The 12,492-nt window shown below is 39.5% G+C and overlaps 1 protein-coding gene across 2 annotated transcripts in view; it reads right to left on the bottom strand.

Annotated features, from left to right (window-relative positions):
* DPP10 (dipeptidyl peptidase like 10) overlaps positions 1–12,492 on the bottom strand; it is a 1,401,293-nt gene that overhangs the window by 1,268,237 nt on the left and 120,564 nt on the right. The window lies entirely within an intron of this gene.

Here is a 12,492-nt window from a genome sequence, read left to right as displayed (position 1 = left end):
TTTCTGAGTGTTTGTATGAACACCATGACTTTGAGAAAATCGTGAGTTTTCCACCAATCTCAGAAGACTACCACCCCAAATTTGTGGTTAAGAGCAAATAAAATAACCAAAGGAGACAGCACATAGTAGTGGATTAACAGATTTTAGCCCCTTAAACTGAAACAAATCAAAAAAGGTGAATAGTTCTCTTTGTTTTTAAATGTATTAATTCATATAAGATGCAATCTTTACCTAATATAATGTGTCAGGAGAAATTACTTCCCTATAAGAAATCAGTCCTTTACTACAGTGGAAAAGACTAGGAACTACCTTTCTAATTTTTGTTATCCTCTGTCATTAAAGTTGAGGTGCAAATGCATTACTTCCAAACAATAATAGCATATAGTTCATCCACATCCGCATCTTCCAGAGGTTAATGCCCTTTCTGATTGACTTTGCCTTATTTTTCTATATAGGTTATGAATATGATCCCCAGAGACTGAGCCACCCACATCTCAACATAGAGGGAACATGATCCTGTGACATGCCAGCCCAGCCTTCCCCTCTAATGCCAGCCATGACAGTTTTATTCTTTTGTCTCCTGTCTTTATTTTTTTCTTTTGCTTCCTTCTTCTCCGGTTTTCTCTCCTAAATTGCATACCAATCACTCTTACCGATGAAATCCCCACTTTCCATTTTCAGTGTCATCAAATGTCCCATTGCTTCCCATCTTTTCATACAACTTTTGAAAACTCAAATACTAATAAATGGAGCATGCATTTTTCATCTTTATTCTTCAAGCCCCTTCCTCTCCCTGCTGTTGCTATTTAGTTGGGCTTTGAGGAGTGAGAACTATTCAGTTTATGGATCCTGTTTCTTGGTTTCTGTTACCTTCCATTGCCTTACTTAAGAGCAGGTATAACCCACATAGGCAGCGTGCCTCGCTGTGCCCTGCCTAATGGACTCATGGAAATCCTGGGTCTCCCAGCACTTCATGTTCTCCCAGTAAAGCCCTTGGAGAAACTTTTCACTGCCTCCCTCCAATGTTTTCAAATGTATAAGAAGAAGAGTTGCATTCTCTCACATAATGCTTGCTGTATAATCTAGCCCTTTTCCTTGTTTCCCTGGAAAATCGTGGTAAGTAGCAGTTTTGTGTTGCGGTTGCTATTGGGGAGTTGTCTTTATCTTATGGAGACTGTTTTTCACTTTGAGAAATCTTTAAATCAAATGTGACAGGTGCTGAGGGGACAAAGATCTGGAATATGCCTCAGGTGCGATTATGACTTAATTCTGTGTTAAACAATGTTAACCAGCTACCTTTCCTCTTCACATTCCCAAGGCTCGGCAGACAGGGCCTCAAAGCAGGCCTGTCCACAGTGCCAGGAATGTTTCCATCAAGTCAGCCATTAGCTTCTCTTTTCCTTTCATAATGACGGGTCTTTAGGAGAGTGGTGGGTAAGCGGCGCTGACGCTGTGCAGGGCGGGGATGCTGACCCTGCTAGAGAGGGAGATTTTGCTCTCTTCTTCCTATTTCTTTCCATACGGGGTCCCAGGGGAACTTTGAATGGGAGGGGGAAAAGCCTATGAATTTTGTAACAGATTATTGGATCACTGTGCTGATGCTTGCAGACTGGGTCTAGTCACGTGAGGCGGGTAATATAAAGTGGTAAAATGGTCTGCCCCTTCTCACAGACACCACTGTCCCTTGCCCAGAAATGTCCTGAGTCTTTCATTTTCTTCCCCATCATTGCATAAAACAGGATATTTCTGATCCACTTGGAATAAAATGCCATACTTCTTTCAGCGGTTTATCTGCTTGAGCCTCTCTTGGTATTAGTCATGATTCCTCTTTCACCACGATCAAATGTAATAATCATTCTTTGATGCCTCCATCCTTTGGAAAAGTGGAGATTTCCTAGCAAAGGATTATCTGTTTTCAGCCACTTTGTTTGCAGTAAGGCAACCTTTGCAGCAGACTCCTGATGAAAAGACAGCAATTACTTTTTAGTTAATATTAGTTGCCTCTCACCCTCATTCCCTTCATTGTTCCCATCCTATCAGTTAGTCGAGAATTAGCTATTGCATTTCTTCCATATGTGAGTGCTTTCTCCCCGGGGTAGTGCCCTAACAAGATCAAGACAGCTTTCCTAGCAGCCCTTAAAACTCTCTAGAACTCAGGAACTAGGTGAGCTGGCCCAAGATCTATTTCCCTTTGAAGAGACTGTTCATGTTCTTGCTTTCCTGAGCTGAGAAACCTGCTTTTGGATTATCTTCTGCTTCGTCGTTTGATAGCTTGTGACCATATCTTTCTCTTTTCCTTGTACTTCTCTTGTTCTGCAAAGTGACCTATAAAGAACCCTGCCCAGGTGTTTTTTTCAGGATCATCTTTCCAAATCCCCTTTTGATTGTGTGGAACTATCGGTGCTTTCTTTTTGTTCACACTCCAAGATGCCTGTAAGTTATGACTTCATTTGGACTTGACCAAATGAAGATCTTTCATTTATTTATTTTTTCTCAAACCTTCTTAATTTCTGAAACACAAATATAACCAGGTGTGATGGCTCTTGCCTGTAGTCACAATGTTTTGGGAAGCCAAGGTGGGAATATTGCTTGTGGTCAGGATTTCAAGACCAGCCTGGACAACATAAGCAAGATGCTGTCTCTACAAAAACTGGAAACATTAGCTGGGCATGGTGGCATGTGCCTGTAGTCCTAGCTACTTGAAAGGCTGAGGTGGGAGGATCATTAGACCCAGGAGGTGAAGTCTGTGATGGGCTATGATCACACCATTGCACTCTAGTCTTGGACAACACAGCAAGACCTTGTCTCAGAAATAAACAAACAAACAAAGACTAAATGAAAAAGTAAAATACACTTGTTTGTCCATTAAATATTATGGGTTCCATGCCTGTGTTTTCTACACGACTTTAAATTCTCGAGAACGGTAGAGTAGAAAGAGCACAGGCTTTGCTTCTAAAAGCTGTGATATGAATCTCAGCATGACCACTCAACTTCAGTTTCTTCATCTGTAAGAAGAGATAACAGTGTCATCCCCATGGACCAGTTTTGAGAAATATCACATTTTAAAAGCCTATCACGATGGCTGGCACATGTAGCCTCTCCACAAATGTTGTTTTTCCTCCTCCTTCCCCTTCATTCACCTCAAATATCTGGAGACATTTATCATTCGCTGTAGGTTTACTCCTTTCCCTGAAAGCTCATGCAATAGTTTTCATTTAGCACGTGTCACGGGAGCTGGACAGATTGAATAGGGTGTAGAGATCTGCCTCTTCTGATCATGTTTCTCATATTTCTGAACCTTTCATGTTCTAATAGGCATTTATTTATCTTCATGCCACTACCAACTCTGAGATTTTGAGAAATTAATTTTGGTGATTATTATAGAATGATAGATACGATCTTTTTGTCTACTTCACAATGTGTTTTCTTTCCCATAAACAAGTTGTATTATTTTGGGGGGCCTATTTCATGTTTTGGTGAGTTTGCTTCATTCTGTTTTCATACTCATCTAGGTAATACCTTACATTCTATATTATTAGATCAATTCAAAGTATTTAACTATAGAGTCACAATTTGGTTACTTCCAACTGTATTATCTTTTGAAAGTTAAATTGTTTACAAAGGATGATGTTTATTTTTATAATGAGAAAGGATCCCTGCCGTTTCATGATGTTTATTTTCTTCCTTGTGCATACATGTTTGTGTATGTGAGAGACAGATTTGGATGGTAGTGGTTATTCATTAATATAATACAATATGTATACTGTATATATTATATATATACTACATATACACAATATATGTGGTATAAATATTGTATTATATACTACATGTCATAATATATACACAATATATGTAGTATAAATATTATATACTACATGTACACAATATATACACAATATATAGTATACATATTGTATTATATACTATATATACAATATATAGTATAAATATTGTATTATATACTATATATACAATATATACACAATATATGTAGCATAATTATATACTACATATACAGAATAGATACACAATATATGTAGTATAAATATTGTATTATATTAATTAATAACCTCTGCTTGAATACCTTGAGTGACAGAGAGTTCATTCAAACCTCTGCTTGAATACCTTAAGTGACAGAGTTTACTACCTACCACAGCAATTCAATTAATTGTCAGAATTTTCATCGATAGAAAGCACATTTTTCTGTAGAGACGTACCCTACCACTTTCTGGTTCCCTCCGTAAGTTTTAGCGGTGGCGTCTGCCCTCTGTGAAGTGGCATATCATGAGAGAAAGGGGATGGCATTACAGGTATGTTAAAGGTATTAGTCTGTTCTCTCATTGATATAAAGAAATATGCAAGACTGGGTGATTTATAAAAAGAGGTTTAATTGGCTCACGGTTCCACAGGCCGTCCAGGAAGCATGACAGCATCTGCTTGGCTTCTGGGAAGGCCTCAGGAAACTTACAATCATGGTGGAAGGCAAAAGGGAAGCCAGCACTTCACATGGCAGGAGCAGGAGGAAGAGAGAGTGAGGAGGCGCTACACTTTTAAACAGCCAGATCTCACGATAACTCACTCATTCACTCACTCTCAGGAGAACAGCACTAGGGGGATGGTGCTAAACCATTAGACACCACCTCCATGATCCAATCACCTCCCCGTAGGCCCCATCTCCAGCACTGGAGATTACATTTCAACATGAGATCTGGGTGGGGCACAAATCCAAACAAAATCAAGTATCACCCCAGACTGTTCTTATTTAAGCAGCATACAGCTAGCAGTCATTTTTACTTATGGGTCTAACTATGATCCAGTAGATGAGTCCGTGGAAGCCGTGTCAGAACCACCAGTTTACAATAGAATAGGACAAATCGAATTCCTCCTGTGCATGACAGCCTTTCACAGAGTTTATATAGTTCATCCATGAATTTTTTCTATTCCAGGATAAACATCTCTAATTCCTTCATCTACTTTTCTTTTTTTTCTTTTTTTTTTTTTTATTTGAGACAGAGTCTCACTCTGTCACCCAGGCTGGAGTGCAGTGGTGCAAACTCTGCTCACTGCAAGCTCTGCCTCCCGGGTTCATGTCATTCTCCTGCCTCAGCCTTCTGAGTAGCTGGGACTACAGGCACCTGCCACCACGCCCGGCTAATTTTTTTTTTTGTATTTTTTTAGTAGAGACGGGGTTTCACCATATTAGCCAGGATGGTCTCGATCTCCTGACCTCGTGATCCACCTGCCTTGGCCTCCCAACATGCTGGGATTACAGGCGTGAGCCACCACGCCCGGCCACCTTCATCTACTTTTCATATCATAATTTCAAGTTCCCCCATCATTCTGCCTACTGTGGACACATTGCCAAGGCTCCTACCTAAGGGATCTTATGTTGGATTGTTCTGAGTTATATTTGAACATCTAGTCAGACAGCTTCTAGATATGTTGGCTGGATTTGGGGGCCCCACGGTGATACTGAAGTTGGAGAACTGCCCTTTCCCATTTATCTTTGAGTGAGATATAGTACCCAGACTACACTCCAGGTTTCCTGGCTTCCAGTCCACCTTTTCTGCTTTTCAGAATATGATAACAAAATGATTTGTTATCATTTGGGAAGTCTTTGGTGACAAACCTGGTCTCTCAGGAATATTTTGAATAGTTTTTATAAACCTGTTTTCAATATATAGCACCTGGCCTTGAGGAGGACTTGAAGTGGGAAAGGGGGTGCTGCTGAGAGGAAAGAAGAGAAGGAGACAAACTTCTCATCCCCCACTAGACTTTCATGGCATATTCACCCTCTTTGACAAAAGAAACACAGAGACTAGTTTTACTATTTTATTCTGCTTTAGTTCAAATATAGCATTCTCCCTCCTGCCTCCTACATGGTAGATGATAGATTGACAGATAAATAAATGATACATTGATTGACAGTTGACATAGATGGCTACATAGATAATTAATAAATAATTGATTAACAGATGGCTGATAGGTTGATAGGCGTGCACACGTGTGTGTGTGTGTGTGAGTGTGATTTATCACTCTAGTTTAAATTATCTTACTCTTTTGCTCTTGTTTCACTTTGCAAAGATTTCTTTGTTTCTCATGCAGGGCTCTTTACCATTTTCCCACTTCTTTATCCTGCCACCCACTTTCTCTTCCTCTTTACGCAGCTTAAAAATGTCCAACATCTTCAAGGGGAGCAGTAACATACAGTGCAGTGCAAAATATATTTTCTCAGGGGACAATAATAACTTGATGGGCCTCATTGTTGGGCAAAGTCAGAGAAGATGTGAGGCAATTTGGGTTCCAGCAAATATCAGTCTGCCGGGTCCTTGCTGTTGTCTTAAAAATAGCTCCCACCTATCAGGACATATTTTAGAGCTAAGTTAAAAGCACATTCACTTGTTCAGAGCATCTCTTACGGAGCTGAAAATGCTGAGGCTGTGGAAAGCAAAGTTGGGAGTGTTTATGTGTAACATGCACGCACTCCAGATTTCCCTCGGGGAATGACTTAGCAGCAATTTAAGCCCAAATGTAGAGCAAATAGAAAAATGGGTGCTTCTTCTCACTCTTGCAGGATTTGTCCCTTACCAGCTCCTCATATGGACAACAAGCACAAGAGGTGAATTAGTAACTAAAATCTACACTTTTATCTTCAGGGACTCTAAGAGACTTTCTCAGTGTTAAAAAGTCAGCATATCTAAACCAGGCCTCTGTCTCTAAATTACCATGTCTCTAAATTTAAGTACTTTTCATACCCAAGACTATTAACATATAAGATGAGAAAAAGCAGAATCATATATAAAAAAGCAATCTAGTCAAAAAGCTTGTTTGCCTGGAGTTTTAAGGAAAATATAAAACCTCCTACAGTTCTGATCTTTATATTAAAAACACATAAATTCTATTTATGTATTCAATAGTAAATTGTAGCTTTGTTCTGGACTGCTACAAAAACAAGAAATAGGCTGAAGTGAAGGGACCAAAACAGATTTGGTGATACAGAGACAAACATGTAAGAATAGGTAGAATGCAGAAGGCAAATGAACAGAAAGAGCAAGAGAGAGGGATAGGTACACCTACAGCAAAGGCGAATCATTCTTTAACTCATTCCCAAGGATGTTTGACTCAAAACTAAATATGATCGTGTTTACTTATGCAAGGTGAAGAGCATAAGTTGCTATACCATTGCATGAGGTCATTTTTGACACTGTAGTTCTGATTGTCGTCTTACAAAAGTCAAACAGGTCAGATCCAAGGACAGAGGCTCGGGATTGAGGCGATGATGGGATGGGTGGGTGAGTGTGACAGGATTGAGAAATCATGGACTAGAGTCACAAATTGTTGTGGTAACTACAAAACTCAATGATATTTGTGTGTTCTAAGCATTGCATTCTCTGTGTAGTTCGTTCAAGCTTCACAAAAAGCCTATAGACCTGGCTTATTTTACTTAACATAATGACCTCCAGTTCCATTCACGAGTGACTATACTCAGCAATCGTATTTTGATTATTTCAAAGTAACCAGAAGTTAGAACTTTATACCAACATATAGAAATGATAAATATTCATAGTGGTGGATACCCCAAATACCCTGAATTGATCATCATGCATTCTATGCTTGCAACACTTACATGTGCCCCCATAAATATATAAAATAGTGTGTATCAATAAAAGAAAAAATACTATGGGGAAGGCCTTTTCATTACATTAGTGAAGCAGTATGGCCTATGCTCAAATCTAGACTGAACCACTTACCAGTTACCCAATTTTGGACACTTTTTTTTTTTTTTTTTTTACAGTATCTCTCTCTCTTTTTTTTTAATTTTAAGTTCCAGGGTACAAGTGCAGGATGTACAGGTTGTTACATAGGTAAGCATGTGTCATAGTGGTTTGCTGCACCAATCAACCCATCACTTAAGTATTAAGCCCAGCATGCATTAGCTATTTTTCCTGATGCTCTCCCTTCCTCCAGTCCCCGACCTCCCACAGGCCCCAGTGTGTGTTGTTCCCGTTCCTGTGTCCGTGAGTTCTCATTGTTCAGTGCCCACTTCTGAGTGAGAACATGCAGTGTTTGGTTTTCTGTTACCACCTTAGTTTGCTGGGGATAATGCCTTCCAGCTCTGGACACATTCTTTTAACTTTCATGGGCATATTGATTTCTTATTGAGGTTGTAACAAATTACTACTAATGTAGAAACCAATATGCCAATATGCTACTACAAATGTAGTAGCTTTAAAAAATGTAATTTTATTATGTCACAAGCTGATGACTCTAGGAAAGAATCTGTTTCCTTACCTTTTCCAGCTTCTAGATGCCTCATACGTTCCTTGGCTTATGGCCCCTTGCTTCATCTTCAAAATCAGCAATGTAGCCTCTCCTCTGCTCTCTGACTTCTTGCCTCCCTTTTAAAACAACCCTTATGATTATATAAGTCCCACCAGAATAACTCCCTATCTCCCCAGGATAATCTCCCCATATTCTAATCTCCAACTAAGGAAAAAAGATCCTTACTTTGATCACATCTGCAAAATCCCTTTGCAGATGTGAGATTTGTAAGACAGCATACTCACAGCTTCAGAGGATTTCAACAAGGTCATCTTTAGGGGACTATTATTCTATCTACCAAGATAGATAAGCCAAAAAAATCGTACCTGCCTCATAAGGGTGTTTATAAGAAATACAAGTAAAATACTAAGAATAGTTCCTATTCATTTAGTGATCTCAGCCATTAACACCTACTGTCTGGAGCCAGCTGTTGGAGGATGGGAGATAGGAAGGATGGAGCCTGGAGTGGAGTATGGTAGTCAGAGGCAAGGGTTGTGCTGAAGCTCTCTCAGCCCACTCTGGTTCTGTAATGAACCGCTGTTTGGCATTAGGGAAATCAGTCACATAATTTTTGATGCTTCTGAGTACGAAGATACTGATGCCATGATAATGCCAGGGCAGAATTTAAGAGGTTGGAGGGATCTTACAAACCTAACCTAAATTTCTAAATTTTGTACAGAAGAAATCTGCCTCAGCTCCAGACGGAGACTTGTCCAAGGACACATGTTTGGTTGAGGAAAAGCTGGGATGAAGACCCAGGACTCCAGACCACCTGCCTGGTGTCCTTCCTGCTGTGTGTGACTCACTTAAGGGAGACTTGGTGGCCTAACAAGTATTTGCCAACTGCCTTTCAACTGCTACCTGGTACACGGAAATAGCATTCAATCAGAATTAAAAATAAAACTTCACACCTGAGTTTAAAATGGACTTTCCTGAATATAATTTTGTATTATGGATTAGATCTTGGAACAGAAAAAGGACATTAGTGGAGAAACCAGCAGGATCATAATTTAGTTGGTTTCTCAGTTTTGACAAATACACCATGATAACGCAAAATGCTAATGAAAAGAAGGCTTGTCGAGGAGCATGTGAGAACTCTCTGCACTGTCTTTGCAACCTTCTTGCACATATAAAATTATTTCTACTTACAAATTTATTTTTTTAAATGTGATCATTTCTTTTTCTGTGATAATGCCTCATTATTTTAAACAGTGTTTTTCACTGTGTAGTAAAATACCCTGGCACAGTCGTCAATCTGGCTGAGCTCCTTTGCTCTTGCTGGTCCCTAAGCCCAAAATGTTCTTCCTGACAGTGGCATGGCTTGCTCAGTGAATTGTCTCCCAAGCAGGCTATCTAAAGACAAGAGATAAGGAAAAGACGCTTCTGAGAATTGAACCTGAACCCCTGAAAATTTTGTCTCCCTCGCCTGCTTTCTCTTTCTCTTTAGTATTCATGACTATTGAACACAGAGTCCATTTCTCATATGTCTGACTTATAGCCATCCACCACCATAAGGGTAAAGATATTTTATTTTTATCTGTTTTGTTCATCGCAGTATTTCTAGTAACCAGAATAGTGTCTGGAACACAGAGGGAGGTACTTAATAATATACATTGAATGAATGAATGAATGAATGAATGAATGAATGAATCTATTCTATGAGTTAAGGGTCCATGTGTGCCTAGCACTGCACCTGACCCACAGCAGACACTTAGCAAATATCCACTTTATATATAAGGAATCTGTGGCACCAGAAGATTAAATTATAACACCAGGAAGTCACGTAGTTTATAGGTGGTAGGTCTGAGATAAGAAGACAAGCCTCCCGGGGATGGGAATTTATTTAGCACATCACATTTCTTCATGCAGAGGTCCACACCAGGACAGAAGTATGCTGCACTGTGTGCCTCACCCCAGTTTCCATGTCTGTTTTCACTCCTCCAAGGGAAGCATGGCTGAGTTCACTAAATAATCTTCTAAGTACAGAGGAGAAATGTGTTATGTTGTTGGCTTCCTAATGGCCGTTGGTGCTAAGCTTGACTAAAATCCATTTCAAGAAGCCTTATCCAGAGAGTAGCTTGTCACCATGACTCAATAAGAATGCTTTAAGTGCTTGGGACAAAAAGAAAGAACAGATCAGGTGGGCAATGTGGTAAGACAAAGCCATTACTCCATTCTTTCCCACTTAATCAATCCAATCCAATAAGCATTTGCTGAGGACTTATTTCATGTCACGCACTATACCAGGCATTTTGAGGCCTAAAAGAGAAGCCCGGCAGCTGTTATGCAAAAGAAAACACAAGAGCTAATGCTGTAGTCCACTAAGGCTAAGGAGATAGTGACAGAGTTCCTGTCTTGGCAGAACAGGAACACAGCCCGGATTAACCCTTCTTGAAGCAGAGGCTCACAGCCCTTCCTGCTATAACCTCCAACACGAGGCCCCACTGAGCTTAGAGGAGGCTTACACTTGACATTTGCTTGTATATTGCTTATATAACTCATTCCAGGCCTCTGCAGTGTTCCCTGAAGGCAATAAGAGCATCCTTAGTCCACACCACTCTAAGTGATTGAAATTAAATAAAATTATTAATGGATGAAAGGAGACAAAACTTTTCTGGTGAGTGAAGATCTTTAAATCTCTCTCTTCTTTCATTATAATTTCAAAAACAAAACAAAGAATGCACCACAGCCTGAGAGCAGTAGAATCCTTGTACCAGTTTATCAATGGTTGGAACAGAAATCGTACCTGAGATATTCTTTCTCCTTCCCTGCTTTGCCTTTTGTCTTTCTTTTCATTCATCTTCCTTCACTCATCTACCTCATTTCTCCCCAATTTTTTTTCCTTTTCTCCTCTATTTTCCTTTCCTTTATGTCTACTATGTATAAGATACTATTAATACCTTGGTACCAGTGGAAAACCCAGGACTTCAGAGAAAAAACTTTTTCCCTCAGTGGTTGATTTATTAACTTAAAACTTTTATGAAGGCCTGTGATCTGCTGGGTACCTTATATCATGGAACATATAGTTTCTAAATAACTTTAGTTGTTAACGAGAATCAATATGAAATAGGGGGAAGAGTAGGTGCTTTGCCATCAGACCACCATGGTCTTGAGTCTTTCTCCTCTGCTATGGTCTTAGTGAGCTTGGAAATTATTTCCTTCATAAGCGAAATGAAGATATATATTTACGTTTCTGCTTGGTTAGATAATTATATAAAATAGGACATATATAGCAACTTAGCCTTGTGTAGAGAAGGGGCCTAGTGAATAGTCTCTGTTGATGGAATTCAAACCAAAAAATTTATGCTTTAATTGTGGAGATGAGATGCAAGAAGTATTCATAAAATTACACCTCCCATTAGAATATCATTTGAATACCATTAGAATATCATTAGAATACCTCTTTTACTCCGCACAGGACAACGTTGGATCCAATTGATACATTTGGAAAAAATGGAGCACAAAGGCATCGATCGCTGGAAGGTGAAGGAGGACGTTGTGGCCAACCCAGCTCTTGATACTTCACACCCATTCTCCTTCTATCCCAGTGGGTGAGCTGTGAGCTCCATCCCAGAAATTAGCAAAATGACAGAGGAAGGCTTCAAGAATGCAACATGCAAGAGGCAGATTAGCAGAGGACAGAGAGATAGTGTAATGTCAGTTGGACACCGGGAAAGGTGAGGGTAACCAAGACACATTTCTTTTCCTCACTTTGTGCCTTTGCCTTTCCTACAGGCTAACGCTCACACTTGCTTGTTTAGCTTCTGGCCTCCTGAAGTGTGCTGCAAACCAACTTTAAAAAAAATGGAGCCAATGCACATGCCTAAGAAAAACCACTTCATCTCCTTAGGAAGCAATGCAGTAAGAGTTGGGTTTGTTCATCTTAATCATTTTGTGGCCGTATTGTTAAGTTGAGGGAATAAATAGCGGATGTCAATAGAATATTGTTTACATGTGCTTATTCCTCTAACAATTATTTTTCAATGATAAATAGAACGGTAGATGTATCACTTAAATTCCAGGAAATTTGGAAAAATTCAAGGCATGGCCATTCCTCGGTCCATCATTTTGGAAGTCCAGATTCACCCTTCAGTGTAGTCACTCTCTTCATACAGCTAATATTTCACTGAAAGTTTTGGAATTTTTTTTTTTTTTTTTGAGATGGAG

Source organism: Pan paniscus, chromosome 13, assembly GCF_029289425.2.
Source record: "Pan paniscus chromosome 13, NHGRI_mPanPan1-v2.0_pri, whole genome shotgun sequence".
Lineage (NCBI taxonomy): Eukaryota > Metazoa > Chordata > Mammalia > Primates > Hominidae > Pan > Pan paniscus.
Note: the sequence above shows the minus strand (reverse complement) of the source record. Positions and strands in the feature narration are given on the sequence as shown.